A 25,068-nucleotide genomic window follows, 5' to 3' on the forward strand; every position below is an offset into this window, starting at 1 on the left:
GCAGAGATAAAGCTGGTCAAACAAGCACTGGCGTTGCCAATAGGTCTCGCAGTAGGAAAGTTGGAGCTATTACAATTGCAAATAACAATGCCTTTTATTTTTGTTTTCATTTTAAAAACATAAAGGGCTTTGTCATTTACAAAACCAATAGCTCCAACTTTCCTATTGCGAGACCTATTGTGCACTGCACAGTGTGAGTGAAAGTGGCACTGCGTGTGTGTGAGTGGCTTTGAGTGTGTTGCATTGCATGTGTGAGTGTTGTTGCGTGGGTGAGTGGCGTTGCGTGGGTGAGTGGCGTTGCATGTGTGAGTTGCGTTGCGTGGGTGAGTGGCATTGCATGGGTGAGAGTGGCGTTGCGTGTGTGAGAGTGGGCTTGCGTGGGTGTGAGTGGCGTTGTGTGTCTGAAAGTGGTGCTGTGTGGGTAAAAGTGGCACTGCGTGGGTGTGAGTGGATTTGCGTGTGTGAGTGGCGTTGCGTGTGTGAGTGGCGTTGCGTGTGTGAGTGCCGTTGCGTGTGTGAGTGGCATTGCATGTGTGAGTGGCGTTGCGTGTGTGAGTGGCGTTGCATGTGTGAGTGGCGTTGCATGTGTGAGTGGCGTTGCATGTGTGAGTGGCATTGCATGGGTGAGAGTGGCGTTCCTTTCTGTGCCCTCCCCGCTCCCGCCTCCCAGCTGCCCTCCCGCGCTCCGCCCCCCCCACTCTCCACATATGGCAGAGTGGCAAACGCGCAGCATGCACGCGCAGTGGGCGCGCCCTAGGCGCGCCGAAGGTGCGCCAAAGGTAAGCCCGTCCGCGCCCGTCCGCGCCTGGACCGCGCCCAGTGCCAGGACCCCTGGACCTTGCAGACACCAGCCCACCCGCCGGACCTACGACGCCGCCACCCTCAACGCACTGAACACCGGCCGAATGCCGGGATGCTACAGAGCCACCCCGAGACGAACCCACGGACCCTTCAGCTGTCACGCCTGCAAGTTCACCTGCATCCAGATCTGCCCCACACCAGCACCCGCCAAGTCGAACACCAGGAGCAACCACCTGAAGTGCATCCTCCTCAACACCCGCTCCGTCCACAGACACGCCATCGAACTCTGGAACCTCCTCGACTCCACAGCTCCCGACGTCGCCTTCCTCACGGAAACCTGGATGAACGACTCCTCAGCGCCCGACATCGCCATCGCCATCCCAGAGGGCTACAAGATCACCCGAAGAGACCGCGACAACCAGACTGGAGGAGGCATCGCCATCATCTACAGGGACACCATCCACATCAAGACCAACACCGACGACACCCTGAAAACCGCCAAACACCTGCACTTCCAGATCCACCCGGACCCCAAAACCACCCTCAGAGGCACCCTGATCTACCGACCCCCAGGACCACGCACACAATTCAGCGAGGACATCGCCGACTTCATCAGCCTGCATGCCCTCCCCTCCGCTGACTACATCCTCCTGGGGGACATCAACTTCCACCTGGAGAACAACAATGACCGGAACACCATCACCCTGCTCCACAACCTCGCCAACCTCGGTCTCAAGCAGCTGGTGTCCACCCCCACCCACCTCGCCGGACACACACTCGACGCCGTCTTCTCATCCAGCAAAGACATCGCCTTCAGCCACGCCACCGGACTCCACTAGACGGACCACAGCTGCGTCCACTTCACCTTCAAAAGAACGACGATCCACCACCACCAGCAACAGGTTGCTCGAAGAAGCTGGAACAAGATCACAGCCGACCAGCTCGCCGCTTCCCTGAGCCAGCATTCTCCCGCCAACTCAGCGAACCCCAGCCAGGCCGCCGACAACCTCTCGAAGTGGATCAGCAACTGCGCTCACAGTCTGGCTTCCGAGCCAACCACAGTACCGAGACCGCCCTCATCGCTGCCACCGATGACATCCGAGCCCTGATGGGCAACGGGGGAACAGCGGCCCTCATCCTCCTAGACCTCTCCGCGGCATTCGACACTGTCTGCCACCACACCCTAGTGCAGCGCCTCAGCAACGTCGGAATCCAGGAGAAGGCACTGGACTGGATCATCTCCTTCCTCGACGGAAGAACACAGAGAGTCCGGCTACCACCGTACAAGTCAGAGGCCACCGAAGTCATCTGCGGCGTCCCTCAAGGATCCTCGCTGAGCCCCACCCTCTTCAACGTCTAAATGAGCCCCCTCGCGGCCATCGCACGCCAACACAACCTCAACATCATCTCCTATGCTGACGACACCCAGCTGATCCTCTCCCTGACCAACGACCCCGCCACTACCAGAGCCAACCTTCACGAAGGGATGAAAAACGTAGCCGAGTGGATGACGACCAGCCGCCTGAAACTGAACTCAGACAAGACGGAAGTCCTCATCCTGGGCTCCTCGCCCTCTGCCTGGGACGACTCCTGGTGGCCCCCCGCCCTGGGCACCGCACCCAAACCGACAGACCACGCACGCAACCTGGGCTTCATCCTGGACTCCTCCCTCGCCATGACCAGACAAGTCAACGCCGTCTCCTCGTCGTGCTTCAACATCCTGCGCATGCTACGGAAGATCTTCCGGTGGATCCCCACCGAGACCAGGAAGACGGTCACCCAGGCCCTCGTCACCAGCCGACTGGACTTCGGCAACGCCCTCTACGCCGGAACCACCGCCAAGCTCCAGAAGAGACTCCAGCGGATCCAGAACACCTCAGCCAGACTCATCCTCGACACCCCACGACACAGCCACATCTCCGGACATCTGGGAGACCTGCATTGGCTCCCCGTCAACAAAAGAATCACCTTCCGTCTCCTCACCCACGCACACAAAGCCCTACAGGATCAAGGCCCGAGCTACCTCAACAACCGAATCAACTTCTACGCTCCCAAGCGCCATCTCCGATCAGCCAGTCACGCCCTCGCCGCCGTCCCCCGCATCCGAAGAACGACAACAGGAGGAAGCTCCTTCTCCTACCTGGCCGCCAAGACCTGGAACTCCCTCCCGACCGACCTGCGCCTGACCCAAGACCACCTCTCCTTCAGGAAGAAGCTCAAGACCTGGCTGTTCGAGCAGTAGCAGCACCCCCCCCCAAGCGCCTTGAGACCCTCCGGGTAAGTAGTGCGCTCTACAAATGTCTTGATTGATTGATTGATTGTTGCGTGTGTGAGAGTGGGCTTGCGTGGGTGTGAGTGGCGTTGTGTGTCTGAAAGTGGTGCTGTGTGGGTAAAAGTGGCACTGCGTGGGTGTGAGTGGATTTGCGTGTGTGAGTGGCGTTGCGTGTGTGAGTGGACAAAAATATTTACAACAAGGGGTGGTGAGGGACAGAGTCTCTGAATTAAGCAGAAAGCTCTCACCCAGTCAAGAGATCAGGGCTAGATCCATCACCGTTTTTTAGCTCACTGCACCATCCCAGTTTCAGAACCCGGCTGTATGCAAATTAGTCTGTTCCTGTCCCAGTGCATGATGGGAACAGGGCAAACCAAACTACAAAAGCCAATTCTTACACTGGGAAGGAAACAAGCTCCCGGGGACCGGTTTCTGGCATTACAGCCGTCTTCGGCCCGGTTTGCTTGAATCCTGATGGTGCAATGAGCAAGGGTCTCACATCTGAGAATACCCTTCCACGCTTAGGGTGGACAAAAATATTTACAACAAGGGGTGGTGAGGGACAGAGTCTCTGAATTAAGCAGAAAGCTCTCACCCAGTCAAGAGATCAGGGCTAGATCCATCACCGTTTTTTAGCTCACTGCACCATCCCAGTTTCAGAACCCGGCTGTATGCAAATTAGTCTGTTCCTGTCCCAGTGCATGATGGGAACAGGGCAAACCAAACTACAAAAGCCAATTCTTACACTGGGAAGGAAACAAGCTCCCGGGGACCGGTTTCTGGCATTACAGCCGTCTTCGGCCCGGTTTGCTTGAATCCTGATGGTGCAATGAGCAAGGGTCTCACATCTGAGAATACCCTTCCACGCTTAGGGTGGACAAAAATATTTACAACAAGGGGTGGTGAGGGACAGAGTCTCTGAATTAAGCAGAAAGCTCTCACCCAGTCAAGAGATCAGGGCTAGATCCATCACCGTTTTTTAGCTCACTGCACCATCCCAGTTTCAGAACCCGGCTGTATGCAAATTAGTCTGTTCCTGTCCCAGTGCATGATGGGAACAGGGCAAACCAAACTACAAAAGCCAATTCTTACACTGGACTCATCAGGATTCAAGCAAGCCGGGCCGAAGAAGGCTGAAATGCCAGAAACCGGTCCCCGGTAGCTTGTCTCCTTTCTGGTGAAGAATTGGCTTGGTAGTTTAGTCTGCCCTGTTCCCATGATGCACTGGGCCAGGGACAGACTGATTTGCATATAGCCAGGTTCTGAGCTGGGATGGGGCAGTGAGATAAATAACGGTGATGGATCAAGCCCTGATCTTTGGACTGGGTAAGAGTGGTCTGTTTAACTCAGACACTCTGTTCATCACCACCCCCTTTTTGTAAATCGTTTTTGGCCACTATAGGTGTGGCAGGGTATACTCAGACATGAGTCCCTTTCTCACTGCTCCATCAGGATTCAAGCAAGCCGGGCCGAAGAAGGCTGAAATGCCAGAAACCGGTCCCCGGTAGCTTGTCTCCTTTCTGGTGAAGAATTGGCTTGGTAGTTTAGTCTGCCCTGTTCCCATGATGCACTGGGCCAGGGACAGACTGATTTGCATATAGCCAGGTTCTGAGCTGGGATGGGGCAGTGAGATAAATAACGGTGATGGATCAAGCCCTGATCTTTGGACTGGGTAAGAGTGGTCTGTTTAACTCAGACACTCTGTTCATCACCACCCCCTTTTTGTAAATCGTTTTTGGCCACTATAGGTGTGGCAGGGTATACTCAGACATGAGTCCCTTTCTCACTGCTCCATCAGGATTCAAGCAAGCCGGGCCGAAGAAGGCTGAAATGCCAGAAACCGGTCCCCGGTAGCTTGTCTCCTTTCTGGTGAAGAATTGGCTTGGTAGTTTAGTCTGCCCTGTTCCCATGATGCACTGGGCCAGGGACAGACTGATTTGCATATAGCCAGGTTCTGAGCTGGGATGGGGCAGTGAGATAAATAACGGTGATGGATCAAGCCCTGATCTTTGGACTGGGTAAGAGTGGTCTGTTTAACTCAGACACTCTGTTCATCACCACCCCCTTTTTGTAAATCGTTTTTGGCCACTATAGGTGTGGCAGGGTATACTCAGACATGAGTCCCTTTCTCACTGCTCCATCAGGATTCAAGCAAGCCGGGCCGAAGAAGGCTGAAATGCCAGAAACCGGTCCCCGGTAGCTTGTCTCCTTTCTGGTGAAGAATTGGCTTGGTAGTTTAGTCTGCCCTGTTCCCATGATGCACTGGGCCAGGGACAGACTGATTTGCATATAGCCAGGTTCTGAGCTGGGATGGGGCAGTGAGATAAATAACGGTGATGGATCAAGCCCTGATCTTTGGACTGGGTAAGAGTGGTCTGTTTAACTCAGACACTCTGTTCATCACCACCCCCTTTTTGTAAATCGTTTTTGGCCACTATAGGTGTGGCAGGGTATACTCAGACATGAGTCCCTTTCTCACTGCTCCATCAGGATTCAAGCAAGCCGGGCCGAAGAAGGCTGAAATGCCAGAAACCGGTCCCCGGTAGCTTGTCTCCTTTCTGGTGAAGAATTGGGTTGGTAGTTTAGTCTGCCCTGTTCCCATGATGCACTGGGCCAGGGACAGACTGATTTGCATATAGCCAGGTTCTGAGCTGGGATGGGGCAGTGAGATAAATAACGGTGATGGATCAAGCCCTGATCTTTGGACTGGGTAAGAGTGGTCTGTTTAACTCAGACACTCTGTTCATCACCACCCCCTTTTTGTAAATCGTTTTTGGCCACTATAGGTGTGGCAGGGTATACTCAGACATGAGTCCCTTTCTCACTGCTCCATCAGGATTCAAGCAAGCCGGGCCGAAGAAGGCTGAAATGCCAGAAACCGGTCCCCGGTAGCTTGTCTCCTTTCTGGTGAAGAATTGGCTTGGTAGTTTAGTCTGCCCTGTTCCCATGATGCACTGGGCCAGGGACAGACTGATTTGCATATAGCCAGGTTCTGAGCTGGGATGGGGCAGTGAGATAAATAACGGTGATGGATCAAGCCCTGATCTTTGGACTGGGTAAGAGTGGTCTGTTTAACTCAGACACTCTGTTCATCACCACCCCCTTTTTGTAAATCGTTTTTGGCCACTATAGGTGTGGCAGGGTATACTCAGACATGAGTCCCTTTCTCACTGCTCCATCAGGATTCAAGCAAGCCGGGCCGAAGAAGGCTGAAATGCCAGAAACCGGTCCCCGGTAGCTTGTCTCCTTTCTGGTGAAGAATTGGCTTGGTAGTTTAGTCTGCCCTGTTCCCATGATGCACTGGGCCAGGGACAGACTGATTTGCATATAGCCAGGTTCTGAGCTGGGATGGGGCAGTGAGATAAATAACGGTGATGGATCAAGCCCTGATCTTTGGACTGGGTAAGAGTGGTCTGTTTAACTCAGACACTCTGTTCATCACCACCCCCTTTTTGTAAATCGTTTTTGGCCACTATAGGTGTGGCAGGGTATACTCAGACATGAGTCCCTTTCTCACTGCTCCATCAGGATTCAAGCAAGCCGGGCCGAAGAAGGCTGAAATGCCAGAAACCGGTCCCCGGTAGCTTGTCTCCTTTCTGGTGAAGAATTGGCTTGGTAGTTTAGTCTGCCCTGTTCCCATGATGCACTGGGCCAGGGACAGACTGATTTGCATATAGCCAGGTTCTGAGCTGGGATGGGGCAGTGAGATAAATAACGGTGATGGATCAAGCCCTGATCTTTGGACTGGGTAAGAGTGGTCTGTTTAACTCAGACACTCTGTTCATCACCACCCCCTTTTTGTAAATCGTTTTTGGCCACTATAGGTGTGGCAGGGTATACTCAGACATGAGTCCCTTTCTCACTGCTCCATCAGGATTCAAGCAAGCCGGGCCGAAGAAGGCTGAAATGCCAGAAACCGGTCCCCGGTAGCTTGTCTCCTTTCTGGTGAAGAATTGGCTTGGTAGTTTAGTCTGCCCTGTTCCCATGATGCACTGGGCCAGGGACAGACTGATTTGCATATAGCCAGGTTCTGAGCTGGGATGGGGCAGTGAGATAAATAACGGTGATGGATCAAGCCCTGATCTTTGGACTGGGTAAGAGTGGTCTGTTTAACTCAGACACTCTGTTCATCACCACCCCCTTTTTGTAAATCGTTTTTGGCCACTATAGGTGTGGCAGGGTATACTCAGACATGAGTCCCTTTCTCACTGCTCCATCAGGATTCAAGCAAGCCGGGCCGAAGAAGGCTGAAATGCCAGAAACCGGTCCCCGGTAGCTTGTCTCCTTTCTGGTGAAGAATTGGCTTGGTAGTTTAGTCTGCCCTGTTCCCATGATGCACTGGGCCAGGGACAGACTGATTTGCATATAGCCAGGTTCTGAGCTGGGATGGGGCAGTGAGATAAATAACGGTGATGGATCAAGCCCTGATCTTTGGACTGGGTAAGAGTGGTCTGTTTAACTCAGACACTCTGTTCATCACCACCCCCTTTTTGTAAATCGTTTTTGGCCACTATAGGTGTGGCAGGGTATACTCAGACATGAGTCCCTTTCTCACTGCTCCATCAGGATTCAAGCAAGCCGGGCCGTAGAAGGCTGAAATGCCAGAAACCGGTCCCCGGTAGCTTGTCTCCTTTCTGGTGAAGAATTGGCTTGGTAGTTTAGTCTGCCCTGTTCCCATGATGCACTGGGCCAGGGACAGACTGATTTGCATATAGCCAGGTTCTGAGCTGGGATGGGGCAGTGAGATAAATAACGGTGATGGATCAAGCCCTGATCTTTGGACTGGGTAAGAGTGGTCTGTTTAACTCAGACACTCTGTTCATCACCACCCCCTTTTTGTAAATCGTTTTTGGCCACTATAGGTGTGGCAGGGTATACTCAGACATGAGTCCCTTTCTCACTGCTCCATCAGGATTCAAGCAAGCCGGGCCGAAGAAGGCTGAAATGCCAGAAACCGGTCCCCGGTAGCTTGTCTCCTTTCTGGTGAAGAATTGGCTTGGTAGTTTAGTCTGCCCTGTTCCCATGATGCACTGGGCCAGGGACAGACTGATTTGCATATAGCCAGGTTCTGAGCTGGGATGGGGCAGTGAGATAAATAACGGTGATGGATCAAGCCCTGATCTTTGGACTGGGTAAGAGTGGTCTGTTTAACTCAGACACTCTGTTCATCACCACCCCCTTTTTGTAAATCGTTTTTGGCCACTATAGGTGTGGCAGGGTATACTCAGACATGAGTCCCTTTCTCACTGCTCCATCAGGATTCAAGCAAGCCGGGCCGAAGAAGGCTGAAATGCCAGAAACCGGTCAGCGGTAGCTTGTCTCCTTTCTGGTGAAGAATTGGCTTGGTAGTTTAGTCTGCCCTGTTCCCATGATGCACTGGGCCAGGGACAGACTGATTTGCATATAGCCAGGTTCTGAGCTGGGATGGGGCAGTGAGATAAATAACGGTGATGGATCAAGCCCTGATCTTTGGACTGGGTAAGAGTGGTCTGTTTAACTCAGACACTCTGTTCATCACCACCCCCTTTTTGTAAATCGCGTGTGTGAGTGGCATTGCGTGTGTGAGTGGCATTGCGTGTGTGAGTGGCGTTGCATGTGTGAGTGGCGTTGCGTGGGTGAGTGGCGTTGCGTGGTTGAGTGGGGTTGTGTGGGTGAGTGGCGTTGCGTGGGTGAGTGGCGTTGCGTGGGTGAGTGGCGTTGCGTGGGTGAGTGGCGTTGCATGTGTGAGTGGCATTGCGTGGGTGAGTGGCATTGCGTGGGTGAGTGGCGTTGCGTGGGTGAGTGGCGTTGCGTGGGTAAGTGGCGTTGCATGTGTGAGTGGCGTTGCATGTGTGAGTGGCGTTGCATGTGTGAGTGACGTTGCATGTGTGAGTGGCGTTGCATGTGTGAGTGGCTTTGCATGTGTGAGTGGCGTTGCATGTGTGAGTGGCGTTGTGTGTGTTAGTGGCATTGCATGGATGAGTGGCGTTGCGTGGATGAGTGGCGTTGCGTGGATGAGTGGCGTTGCGTGGATGAGTGGCGTTGCGTGGATGAGTGGGGTTGCGTGGATGAGTGGGGTTGCGTGGGTGAGTTGTGTTGCGTGTGTGAGTGGTGTTGCTTGGGTGAGTGGCATTGCTTGGGTGAGTGTGGCATTGCGTGGGTGATAGTGGGCTTGCGTGGGTGTGAGTGGCTTTGCGTGTCTGAAAGTGGTGCTGTGTGGGTGAAAGTGGCACTGCGTGGGTGTGAGTGGCTTTGCATGAGTGAGTGAGTGAGTGGCGTTGCGTGAGTGAGTGTGGTGTTGCGTGGATGATAGTGGGCTTGCGTGGGTGTGAGTGGCGTTGTGTGTCTGTAAGTGTTGCTGTGTGGGTGAAAGTGGCACAGAGCCTTTGATGTGGCCTGGCGCAGGAGAAATGCTGCTGCTGCTAATTAAATATAAAAAGTGTTTAGGGACTCACGGCTGCCGAGAGTAACAGGGCAGTGCTGGGAGGGGGGCTGCACACCAACTGAAGTGCTCTGGTTGCACGGCCTGCGGCCGGCCGTGTGAAGTGATAAGCCTTTGAAGTACACAGACATGCTGTGACGGAGGTGTGAGAGGTCTGGCAGGGAACAGATGGCCTGGCTGTGAAGCAGGGGGCGGGGCAGCACTGGGGAAGCCTGTGGGAGGGGGATTGATGCCTTTGATGTGGGGAGGGAGGAGAGCCTTTTGCGAGCCTGCAGGAGAAATGCTGCCGATGCGTGTGCATGTTTAATCACGTGATACACGTGAACTTAAAGAAAACCGCGGCTGAAAGCCTGTGGTTTGAAGAGGATTTTGCCGACTTGAATTCTCCCCATTTCCCATTCCTGCGGAATGGTAAAGGCGAGACCTAAAAAATGCTTTCCAGTGGAAGGCTGATACAGCTTGTAGCATCCTCCACAGCCTCCACAGCCCGGGTACGTGCAAATGATCACAACACTCACAGAGCTTGGTATTACACATGTTTATTCCTCAGCATGTAACTGTTAACTGAATATTCTACATCATGAATTCTCTCATCCACACCCACACACTTTGGTCTCTGTTCTAATGAGTCCGTCGGGAACCAAAAAGGATCCCGTCGTTTCACAAGACAATACACAGTTGAGCTGTCTTTAATCTTATGTCAGACTGGACTGATATCTTACCTAGACTGTCTTGTGTCTATTTTACAGGTCATTTCAGGTCAGAAAACATTTAATTTCCAGAGAAATCACTGCTTCACTGATGCTGCAAAGACAGGGTTCCTGCTTTGCATATTTTATTAATTGAGGCTGCCACAGTTCTAATGAGATTGGGAGATTGGTCTATTAGCCACCCACCAGTCAAATATTGAAGCCAATCACTGCCCTCTTAACTATGACCTGGCATTGAACTTAAACCATGCTAATGATTAGCTCTATTTTAGTAGGCTTGCTTAAACCTACTAATTTGCATTTCTGATTTGCTTCTTTGCTTCTTTGCATATATGTGCTTATCAAAGAGAATGTTGACAGAAAATCCGACAAGAAAGGATGTGATGCAAGCATATGGTGTTTTGGCCTTTGTCTTGAGGTAGCACAGTGCACAGACGCCTAGGTTTGGGGTGAATTATTTCAGTGTGGTCATTAGCAAGGTGTGGTGTAATCCAGGAATGTGGAGGCTTATTTAGAAGCCCCTTGTGTCACCAGTGCATCACTGCATACCTGCAGCCAAGGGTCTTGTAAATAAGCCCTTTGGTGTTCTAGCACAGTTGTGTGTGTCCCTGGCTTTAGCATAGCAAATGTTGTCACCGAGCAGTACCTATATATTTATGGTACCTGTATATAGTATACAATATCCAGTTGTGTGGTCACATTTGTAAAATAGTAACGGTGCTTCTGAGCTGGCTAAAGTGTTACAGACAGAGTTGTACAATGGTAATCCCAATATTCGAACAGTGAAGGTTTCTACAGGACATCATTGAAACAGAGCTGTGTGTTATCACATTACTGGAATATTAGTTGCTGTGGGATGTGATTGAGGTGCAGGCAGAATTGTGTTTGGATGTCTTCAGTGAGTGAATGGGTTTAGGCCGTGGCAAAATTTGCATTACATGAGAATAATAAGCGTAATTTTGTTTGCATTACTCTTGTTAAGGGAAAATCCCTAAATTACGCTATACGCCACCACACAATTATGTGTCATAAATATGGTTAACATTTACTGTGAATGCGCCCTTCATTCTATTAAAAAAAAAACGTGGACACACAGGATCAACGCGAATGACAAACCGTGTGTACCTATCTTTTGTGGTGCTTTTTTCACACAATATTTTTATTGGGAAGTGTATCCTCGAATCTAAAATAGACATAAGAATGCTTTTTTCTCTAAAAACAGCATCAAATGCCAGTTTTGCCTTTTGCGTATTTACACCTTATTTTGCGGAAATGTCACATAATTAGTTGTGCAAAGCAAATTACAAGTATTTTGCAGACACCTACATGGATGCTGCATAACAAGGCTTAAGAAACGGGCAAAGTTTGTATTGTTGCATCACTGAAATAGACGTGCTTCAATGCAGAACTGAAGTCTATTGGCAGAGCTCTGATTGGGCATCCTTAGTATTGAAAACATGAGTCAAGAAGAGCTGCAGTGGTGGACTGAGAATCACTATCAGGGCAATGTGAATATCTTACCAATGGAATAGCCCGAGGATTGCAAGGCATGAATGATATGACTTGAAAAAAATGTATGTGAGATCTTAACCGCGAACTACAAGAAGTGCAGCAGGGGTATGGTGCACACACAGGAAGTAGCACGTGGAACACAGTACTGATATTGCATAGGATAGGATTCATCAGGATGGAAATGTCCTAGCAAAGCTGCATGTGGCTTAGGGCTCAATGACAACTACGGTGATCCTATGGACCGACGTGTCTGCGGTGGCAGTGCCAGCACCACCTCACTGGTGGTCCGACCACCCTTTTACAACTTGGGTGGTCAGACCACCATTGCACAGCTGCAACTGCCAGGAATCAAAGTTCCTTAGCAGTGGTGTGGCGGTCTTGAGGCTGCAATAGGGTTGGCGGGACCGCCGCAGCCCCTCCAAGCATATTGTGAGTTTTGTTTCTGCCACGGCTATCATGGTGGTTCCTACTCCATGAAAAATGTGGCGGAGAGGAAACAGTGGGTCCCACAGGGTGGCCTGATACCTCAGAGCCATGGGGTACATGCAGGGGGGCACATGTTGTGCCCCCTGCGTGCACCCACCCCAGTACCTGCACAGCATGGGCTGCACCAGTCCATGCCTTGCAATTACTGCCTTTGACGTTCCTGTTGCAGTGCCTATATCATAGGCACGGCTGTTCGACCACAAAAGAACCACCCGCCAGTGACTGAAAAAGTCGTAATCTGGAGACTGGTGTGCACACGGGCTTGGCAGTGTGGGAGCGAGGCAGCTGCATGGCGGTCCCGCTCCCACACTGCAAAACATGTAATCAGGAACTTAGAATTCTAACAAAATGGAGGCACTGTAATGCAAGTAAGATCACTGGTAGGCTGGTTACTTTTGACTGTGTGGTCTTCTACCATAACAGGTTTTACTCAAGTTACTCAGGTTACTGGAATTATGTGGCAATAGAAGGCCATTTTGCACTGGAGACGTTATTAAATATTTTAAGGAAGGACTGGCAAATTATGCAGCAAGGGAATTCAGATTATGCAATTTATTATGTGATAATGTGATTAAAGGCTCGTAGTGCTGCTCATTCTGTGGCAAAATTAAGCACCAATTTAACTGATCCTATTGAAACATTATTCACCAACATTATTGGTTTTCACAAATTATACATATAAGATTACATTTTGTTATGGCTTTTTTAGAGATTAATCAAGTTGCTTTATTTTCTATTCATGAACCATAAGTGGAATTCTGTTCGGTAGAGGACATTTCATTGTATTTTGTATTGATATTCCCAGCCCATGTTGTACAATCAGATTCTCCATTTTGTGGGAACACCATATAGAACTTGGAATGCTTTGCTCAGCAAAAAACAAGATTTCATGTTGGTATTAGTGTAATAAAAGGTGTGCAGCTTTTATTCGGGACATCCTACTTGAGTTTAAAACTTCCATTCAATTTCGGGGTCATTTCGCATTCACACTATGGAAATTCTAGAAGCGCTTTTTTAGGTTTCGCCTGGCGTCCGCTGCGCAGCAGCGTTCGCGCAGGCGAAATCTTTTGAGAAGCAGTATGGGGCTTTGTCCCGCCTCTCTGTTCCATTGGCTAGCTCCATATATGGAGGCTAGCCATTGGAACAGAGATGTGTCAGTCATTGCCTGAACAGATTCGTGGGCGTTCCAGCGATTTTATTGCTCTCCGTCCCTTTGTGATCATCATTGCGGCGGCGGGCGGTGGTTTATTTTTATTTTTTTTTAAGGTTTTTTTGGGTCATTCCACCAGGCCGACCACCAGGGCCGGACTGGCTACCGGGCAGTTGTGTGTGCTTCCGAGCTGTGGGCTAATTTCTCTGTGGTGGGGGCTAATTTCGTTGATGGGGACCTGCGTGCTCATTGAAATAAAAAAAGCAAAACGAATTTCGTTTTTCACACGCAGGTCCCTATCAACGAAATCAGCCCCAGCTCGGAAGCACACACAACTGCCGGGTAGCCAGTCCGGCCCTGCTGACCGCCGCCAGAAGAAGTCCAGGTAAGTGCTCCCCTCCCCTCCCACTGTCCGTGTGCCCGTTCCCGCCCCCCTCCCACTGTCCGTGTGCCCGTTCCCGCCCCCCTCCCGCTGTCCGTGTGCCCATTCCCGCCCTCCTCCCGCTGTCCGTGTCTCCGGCCCCACTTGTAAATGCTTGTTTTATGCTGCAAGCAGACTTGTCCTCGGCCTACCCGGGCTTTCATTGGGTCACGTGTTCTTGATGAGAAGGTAAATGTAAATGTATGTGTCTTGTAAAGCGCACTGCTGCCCTTAGGCGTTGTGGCGCTGTAGACCGCTGGGGAACCTGGCCTGGCTATCCCTGTGAGATGGTCCCTACTGGGTATCTCCAAGGTGAAACCAGGCATCCCCGGCGAATGTGGGGGGCCGTTGTAGAGATGAGGCAAGCTAATGCCCAAAGTTCAGGTGACATCCTCATAGACTTTTCAACCCTCGAGACCCTCCCTCTCCATCTGGATGCGAAAGTGAGACCTGCCGTGCAATGGATAAAGAAGAAAAGTACAAAGCATATTTCGCAAAAGTCACAGTCTACATTTTTTTTATCAATGCTTGCTTAATTTTCCTCTTACACTGGCAGCACTAAGTTAAAGGTTGAACTTGTTGAAGTAGGTGTTTAATTGACATCACTACCTGCAAGTTTGGGGTTTGTTTGTGTTTTTGTGCGCACCTTTCACTTGATCTGCTGTACATTCAAAGATGGCCGCTTGATTCACGTGGTCCGCTTTTTCTTTCTACCATTTGACCAGTGGCACTGTTTATGCCTCGGTCACGTGACCAGCATCCAATGGGGTGGAGGAGTGGAGAATTTCGAACCGAGCTTGGGGTACCGGAGCTCTGCGGGCGAGAGAGGCGGGTTAAGAGCCTGTGTCTGTGGGAGAGGAGGGGTGGACAGGCCGGTGAATAGAGTGGAGGGGGAGCGCAGTGATGCACGGGAGGAGTGTAGGGGCTTTAAATCCATCTGTGGCTGAGCCCTTTGAGCCTTTCTCACAGGACAGGGCCCTGCCTGCCGGTACCAGGCTCTGCACCCACCGCCCGCGACCCTCCGGGTTGAGTAGCAGCTGCCCTGGGCCGGTAATATGACCCCACTCACTCCCACCCAGAGCGGCAGTGAGACGAGCAGTCCTGCCCCTCCTCTTCCTGAGAGTGCTGAGAACAGAGTTGCAGAATCATGCTTATTACACCTGTTTTGTAAATGTGGACTCCACCTGGTGGCTTACAGACCTCAGACCCACCCAACCCGCAAGCAAGAAACTTCATCTCATCATAGACAACACTCTGGACATGTACACCCAAGTGGCTTTCAGGTAGCACCAGGAAAATGGGCACCCAAGCCCTCCTCACCAGCAGACCAGACTATGAGGCAGTCTGTCCTCAGGAATAACCAACCATTTCATAAGACTTCAGACCATAAAGACCTCAGCTGCCAGACCAGTCCTTAATCTCCAATGCCGAGCCCATAACACACTCCACTTTAAGCAGCTCTACTGACTCCTAATACACTTTGTGTGCTTCACACTTTAAGCTCCTCACCCACGCCTACAAAGTGCTCCAAAACATAGGCTTTACCTATTTGAACAACTACATCCAATTCCACCAAGCTGCCCAGGGGTTGACCGCCTCACCAATCTGGATATACTCTTGCTTTCCTGAATGTCAAACCAAGCCAAGACGATGCAAAGAGGCCCCCCTGGCTGTGCTTGCTCCTCCGCCCCCTGGTTCCCCTTCCCCTGGCTGTGCTTGCTCCCCTGCAACCTGGCTGTCCTTGCTCCCCTGCAACCTGGCTGTGCTTGCTTACCTGGCTGTGCTTGCTTCCCTTCCCCCTCGCTGTGCTTGCTTCCCTTCCCCCTCGCTGTGCTTGCTTCCCTGCCCCCTCGCTGTGCTTGCTTCCGAGCCCCCTCGCTGTGCTTGCTTCCCTGCCCCCTGGCTGTGCTTCCTTCCCTGCCCCCTCGCTGTGCTTGCTTCCCTGCCCCCTCGCTGTGCTGGCTTCCCTGCCCCCTCGCTGTGCTTGCTTCCTTGCCCCCTCGCTGTGCTTGCTCTCCTGAGTGTGTGTTTGGCTCTGTGTGTGTGTGGCTCTGGGTGTGTGTGTGTGTGTGTGACTCTGTGTGTGTATGTGTGGCTGTGTGTGTCTGTGTGTGTGTGTGTGTGGCTTTGGGTGAGTGTGTGTGTGTGTGCGTGTGGCTCTGGGTGTGTGTGTGTGTGCGTGTGTGGCTCTGGGTGTGTGTGTGTGGCTGGCTCTGGGTATGTGTGACTGGCTCTGGGTGTGTGTGGCTGGCTCTGGGTGTGTGTGGCTGGCTCTGGGTGTGTGTGACTGGCTCTGGGTGTGTGTGACTGGCTCTGGGTGTGTGTGGCTGGCTCTGGGTGTTTGTGTGTGTGTGGCTCTGGGTGTGTGTGTGTGGCTCTGGTTGTGTGTGTGTGGTAGCAATTGCTGTCTGCTGAGCTCGTCCGTAGGGTACAATAGGTCTCACATTTGCAAGAGATTAAGCTATTGGCAATGTAAATGACAATGCCATATCTGTTTTCAAAACCAACACATAAATACAAATGTTGTCATTTACAATGCCAATAGCTCTAACTTTTCCAAAGGCGAAACTGTTGCATTGTAAATGCTTGTCCTGATAGGAAATGATCCCATGGAATGGTAAAAATGCAAAGGGGCTTATTTACCAGCCCTTTGCGCTACTGGTGCATCACTTTGTATGTGATAAAAATTGATGCACCAACGGTTTATGGGGCTTGTAAATAATACCCATAATGTTTTATTATATATTGGGTTCATTAGGAAGTACGTTATAATTCAAGGCACCAGACCTTCAAAATTCAGAGGGCCACATTTATCAAACTTTCATGCAGTGCAGCAAGTCACCTTGCTGCGGTTCCCTGGGTGAAATGGAACGAGCAGGAATGCTCCATATTTAACATAATACAGCGCATTCCAGTCCTTTCCTTTCATTGACAGACTGCTGCCTAGCATCAATGCAGTCACCCTTGCACCATGGTGCATTGCAGACAGGATTAATTTTGTGCAGGGAGGGGCACCTTCCGGTGCAAAACAAACATCATAGGCATTTTCGTCTTTTTATGTGTGCTGCAGAAGGCAACACATGCGGAAAGAGGAAAAACAGGGAGAAATAAAGATATTTCTCCTCATTACGCCTCACCTGGGGTGGGGGGGGGGTGTAGCATTTTGACGCATTCCCAGGTCTTCCAGTAATGGTAGGTCTGGGAATGAGCCAAAATCCATAGGTGTATGAGTGGGAATACCCCTTCTCTACCCATGGAACGCCTCCCTGGAGTAATGCAGTGATTTGCGCTGCGTTGTGTTACTCTAGATTTATCAAGTCAATCAGGGCCACGCAAGTTGGCCTTGCATGGCTTAGTAAATTACACTTAGTACTTGCGTCACCCTTCTGCGCCATTGCTTGGTTCCAGGGCGACGCAAATCAATGATAAATCTGCCCCACAATGTTTTCTACTCTTCTAAACTCTAAGACCTTTAGAGCTAACTGCAGATTTAAGAACATTATTTGTTGCATAAACATGCACTTATATTCCTCTTGAATGTAAAGTTTATGTACCGGCTACAGATAAAGCCCTTCACAAAGGCCATCAATTAGGTATAGGAACACTATCTGGGCAACATTCACTCCTTTTGTCATACCCAACAAAAGTCAATACCAGCTGAAATTTGCCCAGCCATCTTTTGCAGCATAGCTGGTGATGCACTGCAGATGTGGTTTGATTAGTTTGAGCTGGAAACAAGTTTTTTTGTCAAATGCTGGGGATATGCATAAGATGTTAAAATATGCGACAAGTTTTGAAAATCTTTTATGACAAGGAAAGTGTTACAGTTGCAGTATTGTGTAACTCAGTGGCCAGCTATAATAATGCTGCACCAAGACAAAAAGCCAGTGTGATGATTGATGAACCCTCGCAAAATACATTTAAAAGGATTAGGTGCAAGGTCATTCTATTTCACAGCTAATGTAAAATTCTTGAATAGGGGCTCGTGGTTAAACTCCATGACATTGTTAGTCTTTCTTACAGGTAAAAGAGATCAATAGTTGCTTTTACTGAAAGAAAGGTCAAATGTAATTTTAGCACCTTGTGTATAACGAGGATCATTTGTAGTCGCACAGTGTCCTTCCTTTGAACCTAACATATCCCTCATCTGAGGTCCTACAAAATTCTCATTTGACTACAAAAGGTGTGATCCTATCCTGACCTGGAGCCGCAGTACTAAAGGGTAAGATACAAAGCAAGCATGAGACAACAGCAGTGGCGGCTGGTATTTGAAGGTGGTGGGGAATCAGGTCACAGGAGCGGGGGAGGGAATTAAATAAAAAGAAAATACACACTTACCTGTCTGCCGCTGTCACCCGCCGTTGCGTCTTATTGGTCCTCTTCCCCGCTTAGGGCAGGAAGCAGGATCGGCGCTCACCCCGACAATGCAAGGCTGGGCATGTTCTCCATGCAGGCTGTAATGCAGCTTGCATGGAGACCATGCAAAGTGCGCATGAATGTTTGGCCGGCTCCAAAGGCCCGCCCAAACATCCACAGGCACTTTAGGGAATGCAAACCACTCCTCACCTCCCCTACTCTGTCAGCAGAGCAATCCCGCCCATCCTGCCCGTAAAGCTGCCGCAACAAGGAAAAAATAAAATGATAATAACTTAGAGTTATTATCATTTTATTTTTCCTTTAGTGGCACTGCCTAAAAGCAGTGGGGCGATGCTCCGCCATAGTAATTTAGTGGCAGAATAGTTAACGCTGTCTAACCATGATTAAGATCGCCATGTTAGCTGGTTATTTTCAAGCTAGCAGTACATGGTGATAGTAACTGGGAAGGGGTGTGAAAACCCACATACTAATCATCGTGATGGCGCAATGAAATCGTGCGTTAGCCGGCGATACGTTGTGAATGGCCCATAATGGGCTGCAAATTCCCATCATCACTACCTTTAGCTCCCGGCCCAACACTGCCCCTGCTGGAAGCCAGGTGTCACTGTGAGACTGGCAGCATGGTGACCGCTGCAATCAGCTTCCTCGAAGTCTGACCATTTGTTTTAAACAAAGATACTGGCATTTTAGTGGCGCTAACTTAAGCAGACACCTTCCCTCTGGAATACCTGCATCTTAAAAGGCTCCTAGCAGTGTTCCCTTCCATGCTGCTGGTAGTTGTCCTGCTTAACACCAGCAAAAGGCAGGCGTAAAATCCCTGGTGCTATCGCGTTTTATCTCCCGTTTTTCCTTCGCTTCGCAGATCTGGCAGTTCGTTGTGAATGTGGTGTTGTGGTTTTCTCGTGTGTTTTTGACTGGAACGCCTACTCTGCATCTCATTAGTGTTAGTTGGTGGTGTCCACCGTGGAGATAAATTTTGGGGCAGTTATCGCTGGAATACTGGTGTTGTCTGCAGTTTGCACTAGCTTGCGAATGGGGTATTAATTCTATCACCACTTTTGATGCATTAAAGTGGGGACAATTCGGAGTTAAATCATTTTGAATATGCCCCTCAGTTTATTAAATCTGCAGTCAGACTAACCAAAGGACTTCACCAATTTTAGTGCTCACACCTATCTGCAGCAGGTTAGACTCTTAAGAACTTTTTTTGTGTGCTCCTATAAATATTTCCTCTGAATACATTTGCCTGCCACTACTACCAGATAAACTAATGAGTCTATTTGAATTGCAAGGACTCAATAAGTGACATTTAAATAAGTCATATTTCCAGCAGCATAGATTGAATTTAGAATGGTTTTAATATCAGGAAATACTGCACTTTGGATTTTAGAAATGTAATTAGCGACTACCATTACGAAGTCAGAGATTTAAAGCTGTATGTAGAGTTTGACAGATGAGGAATACCATTTTAAAATGGATGTGTGCCCACCCCACCACACTTGTGGTTCTCCCACTTTCTTTAGAGGAAGTGCTGTGTTTAAACCGGAGCACCTTCCTCAGCTCTATCAGAGTAATCATTTGCCCTGGCAGCCCATTCACCAAGGGTAATGCGAGTGACCATCAAGACACAATGGCATTCGCCTTGCCCTACAGAGAGTGGGATGACCATCCCTAATTTTCTTTGCCCGTCGCTGCCATGCTTCTAATCTCTAAATAGAGCAACCAAATCTCCAACACCTATCCAACATGTGAGACCATCTGCTAAGGTGCTAATAACTCTCATAGGGCCTCATATACAATCTTTTGACTTGGGCAGCTCTTAATTTGATTTGAGCCAGTGGTTTCCAGTAATGCTTGACACCAGCACTTTTGGTCAGCACCAGCACTTATAACAGTTTTCCACATGATGGTCCTGTTTGTCAAATTATGTGAGGCATACAGCAACAGTTGGTTAATAAATCAATAGACATTAAAATGACTGATACCTTCCATCCAAAGCTATAGGAATAGCTTGGGCACAGATATTAGTCATTTTTTATGTTTGTTTCAAGTCTGAATTGTCACACTTGTAGGAGTGAAATGAATAGTTGTGTTGACACTGTCACTGACAGCATTGTCAGAGGCAATGAGTGGTGCCAGCTGCAGTGGACTCATGGATAAAGGCCCTCGCACTTATTCTTTAACAAATAAAGCCCTGGGTGTAGGGCAGCACTGCAAGCCTTCCTGGTGTGCTGCCCTACATAAAACAAAGGGTAGGAATGCGCTATATCTATCAGATACGGTTCATTCCTGTCCTGTAACCCTGCACTAGCTCACAAAGGGCTCCCATGCACCAACGCACGCTCCCTTGCGCCATGCTCCAAGAGTGTATGCATTTTAGGGGTGATTGGTTTTGTGCAGGAGGGACACATTCCTGCATAAACGCAGTCAATGGAGGCGATCTCCTCTTTCTATGTGTGCTGCAGAATTCTACACACATAGAAAGAGGAAAAAAATAGGAAAAATAATATTATTTTTCCATGTTACGCCTACTCTACGCCACACCTGGGGAGGTGCAGGCTTTTGAAGCATTCCCAGGTTTGCGAAATCTCATAAATCTGGGAATGTGTCAAATGGTATGGGTGTTGCATGGGAACACTCACCCTAACGCCCATGGCACACCTCGCTTTCACAGGATGTGGCAACGCTGTGACTTCCACTGCGTTGCCTCAGTCAATATCTACAAGGCCATGAAGGGTGGCTTTATGTGGTCTTCTAGATATGGCCGTCCAGTGTGCGACACCAGACCGTCACTAAAATTGACATTCCGTTGGCGCAGGGGCCTTGTAAATGTGGCCCGAAGATGAAAATTAATTCTTAGGTATATTAGCTACGAGCTCAAAGCTTGTGATCTATTAAATCTTAAACATGTCATTCAGAATTAGAGAATATCAATTTATGTTTCATAGTTTTATAACAGTACATATTTGGAACACTATTGAAAGTTAAATTACAATATGATATTTCTGACAGTATACTCCTTTCAGAGTCACTATAGTGTTGTAACTCTAAGCCAAAATAAGTATGCAGGAGCTCAGAGGAAGAGAGTGTTGTTGTATGGTGCTTTTGGGGTGCGTTGTACCTCATGCTAAACATGTTTGTGCCTCATACAAATGAGTTGTTTGAATCCTGCCACTGCAGGGTTCCAGATTATGGTTTGAGAGTGAATGTTCCTGGATGGGCAGTTAGCCACTGGCCAGCAAGGGGTGCCTGCTCTACGCTGTTGTCTGAAATAAAGCCACTTACCCCTTCGACTGTGCGGTCCTTATAGTTTCCTTCACCACAGTTTTCATTTTTGTTTTCACTGAAGATGTAATGGCAGAGCCTTTTGACCGTGGCTCCATCCAGAGGAGAGGCCCCAATACAGGGGTTCAGGAAAAGCAAATATCTGGGAATTTTTGAAAGGTTAATGGAGGTTCATGTGGACTCAATCTCCCACTTTCTTCTGATACTATGAGGCTCATTAAGATATCGGGTGGATCGCCACCGCCCATATGGCGGTGGCGATCTACCCACAGAAAACCATTGCCCTCATATGAATTCCCCCCACCACATTACCATGGCGGGTGGACCCCGACGGACGGGAAGGCCGTCTGCCAGTTTTCCATCACTAGGCAATCCGCAAGATTGCCTACCGGGCGTAAAAGCAGTTAATATGGTTGTGGTGTCTGATAGACACCGCCATCCATATTAGTATGCAGGCGGGGTGTTGCCTTTCCGTGGCGGCAACACCACCACTGAAAGGCAGGTGGCTTTCGCCATTGAGGGCCCAGGCCCCCAGGGATTCTGGGGGGTTGGTGGTGCACATGGGGGGTACCTATGGTACTCCCCTGCAGTACCATGCACAACATGGCAGGCACCAAGCGGTGCCTGCCTCGTTGTGCACAGAAGTGCACAACGTGCCTTCTTGGCAATGCGGCAGGCAGTGCTGAGAGCACCGCCTGCCATAATGTCAGGAATGCAGGATGCGCCCACCAGTGTGGCGGGCACATCCTAATGTCACCAACGGGACCCCTGCACCAATGGCGGGCAGTCCCATTCCACGACAGGATTGCGGGCTGCCATCCTAATGACCCCCTATGTTCTTATTTCTGTGAGTCTGCACCAGTAAGGTGAAATGTTGTCTAGTGGTTGCTAACCTTGGAAAATGGGGTACTGAGTTCTATTCTCAACTTCCATACTTGGCTAAAAAAAATTGGGGGAAAATCACATAGTCTCCTTGTAAATAAAATTGTAAATGTGTTTAGTGTGACTGTGTAATATAAGCAATATTTAATGCAAATATGTTAAACCTCTACTGTTACGTCGGTGCAATCTTGCTCATTTTGGAAATCTCAGGTTACACTTGTTATGCACAATTCTGTATTACTCCATGTCACGTAATTGCATTTCGTTTGCACCAAGTCTTTACTGCAAGTGCAAGGAAATGACAGGAACATGAGCAGTTGCTGTCTATGGTGCTTGTGGTTTTTGTACTTTTGTTACTGAACAATGATTCCTCTAATACGCAATGGACGTGAGGATGTATCTCACACTAAAATCAAGCACCAAATAATGATTTCGCATTTTTGGTAACTATTCGTACTTTGGCACCAATTATGCAACAGCAAATTACGTGTAATTCACACACTCCTAGTAAAAACACATCTCAAATCAACTGATCTGGAATCAGGTCCCAACTACCCATTGAACAATTACAATCATTACTCAACAGCTATTAATGTACTATATATTTTTTTACCTCTTTATTGAAATTCAACAAATCTGTGACATTGCAGGTGCTTAACTGCACCAGAAACAACAATGATGTGGTGACACATTGTCTTCATGCATCCCATCTGTGAGACTGGTGTATCCCCAGCTCATCACAAACATTGATTATAAGCATTAAATCGGTGCAGAGCCTACTCTTGTGTAGCTCATATGGAAGCCACAGTGGTTCCAGGAGATAATGCACCTATATATCACGGGTCAATATGGCATATGAGGAGACAATAGATAGGATGGCCGCCTTCTTCCATGACGGAGGTGGGACAAGCCGGCAGAAACGAAGGAAGCCTGCTGCCATGTGGTATACCCACGACTGCAGGGAGGCTAAGTCTAATTTAATCTGTGCCATCAAAACCCGAGATCCAACTGAGGTTTGCCTAGCTCGTGCCGTGTATAGGCGGGCGCTATTAGTGGCAAAGAGGGCTTGGGATGATTCCCACTGGGAGGAGTTAAAATTGGCTAGCCAGAATAAGAATGGGGAACGATTCTGGGCTCTAGTGAGAAACAATAATGATGATGGAACAGACCAACTACCCAACCACATCACGGATGGGGAATGGTACGACCACTTCAGGAAACTGTATGCAGGGGTAGGGGCCCCTGAGAATTCCGAAGCAAAAGCCGAATGCTCACTACTCCACCATGATATACCCCCATTCATGGACCGAATAGGGCAGAGGGAGGTAGAATCTGCAATCAGTAAAATCGTCCAAGGCAAGGCACCGGGCCAGGATGGCATTCCTGCTGATCTGTTCCGTGCCAACCCTAAGCAATGGTCCAAATTCTTCTCCTTTTTGACCAATGCCCTCCTCCTAGGGTCTCCAGTCCCACACTCCTGGAAGGGAGCAGAAGTGATCCCTATATATAAGAAGGGGCCAAGGGGTGACCCTGCCAACTATTGGCCGATCAGCCTGATCGACGCTGATCAGAAGGTGGTTGGCAGAGTCCTCCTTGAAAGGATCCTATCCTGGGCAGAGGAGAATAACATTATCTCCCCCTTCCAGGTGGGGTTTAGGGCCTGTACAAGTACTGTTGACCAGGCTTTCAGGCTGTTACTACTGCATTGGAAGACAGTCTCGATTAGCAAGGGTGGTCCGTACCTGGCCTTCATTGATTTGAAGACCGCGTTCGATCTGGTCCCCCGAGGGCGGCTGTGGGCGGTCCTTCACGAGATGGGGTTCCCTCCGCCAATCCTGCACCTGCTGGCCTGCATGCACGATGGAACTTACGCACGCATTCGGTGGGGCACGAAGAGGCAGTTAACAGAAAAAATTCCGGTGAACAGAGGTGTCCGCCAAGGATGTGTTCTGGCGCCGACCTTCTTTTCCCTATTTGTTAATGGGGTGGTTTCTTTTTTAACTGACATCGATGCTGACGCTCCTAGTCTGGCTGCTGTGAAGGTCCCCGCCATGCTCTTTGCCGACGACACGTTATTAGTTTCCAAAACGCCCATGGGGCTCCAAAAATTGCTGGACCGATTTTGTGACTTCTGTAACTTAAGGGGCTTGGTCATCAATACTTCCAAAACAAAGCTCCTTTATTTCAATCCCAGTAGAAAAGCTAATCGCATGATCACCCTCAATGAAGAGCCGCTAGAGCGGGTCAAAACATTTGATTATCTTGGGATTAGGATATCTGACCAACTCAAGTGGAAACCCCACATTGAAAAAATGGCCCTAAACCACAAACGGGTCGTGGGCGCCATAAGCAGGGAGCATAGATCTTCAGCTTCTAGACCTATAGCCCCTGCCCTAGATATCTATTCAGCAAAAGCAGCAGGCAGTGCACTGTACGGGGCAGAGCTCTGGGGTTTTAGAAATGTTGACCTGCTAGTAATGGCTGAAAACCCATTTTATAAGGAGCTGTTGTCCATCCCCAGGAGTTCCCCTAGCAAGCCCATTCAATACGATCTTGGACGCAGATCTATCAAAGACCTTATAATTCTGCGTCCGCTTCTTTATTGGGCTCGCCTGTGGCGTACACCAGAGCTAGAGAGCTATGCAGACGGCCTTAAAGAAGTCATGAGCTTGCAGGGGTCACACAAAATAACCTGGCTTTCCAAAATAAAGGAATTCCTGTTGGCCATTGGCCTTTGGGTGGCATGGGAGT

The sequence above is a fragment of the Lissotriton vulgaris genome, chromosome 11 (assembly GCF_964263255.1).
Source record: "Lissotriton vulgaris chromosome 11, aLisVul1.2, whole genome shotgun sequence".
Taxonomy (NCBI): domain Eukaryota; kingdom Metazoa; phylum Chordata; class Amphibia; order Caudata; family Salamandridae; genus Lissotriton; species Lissotriton vulgaris.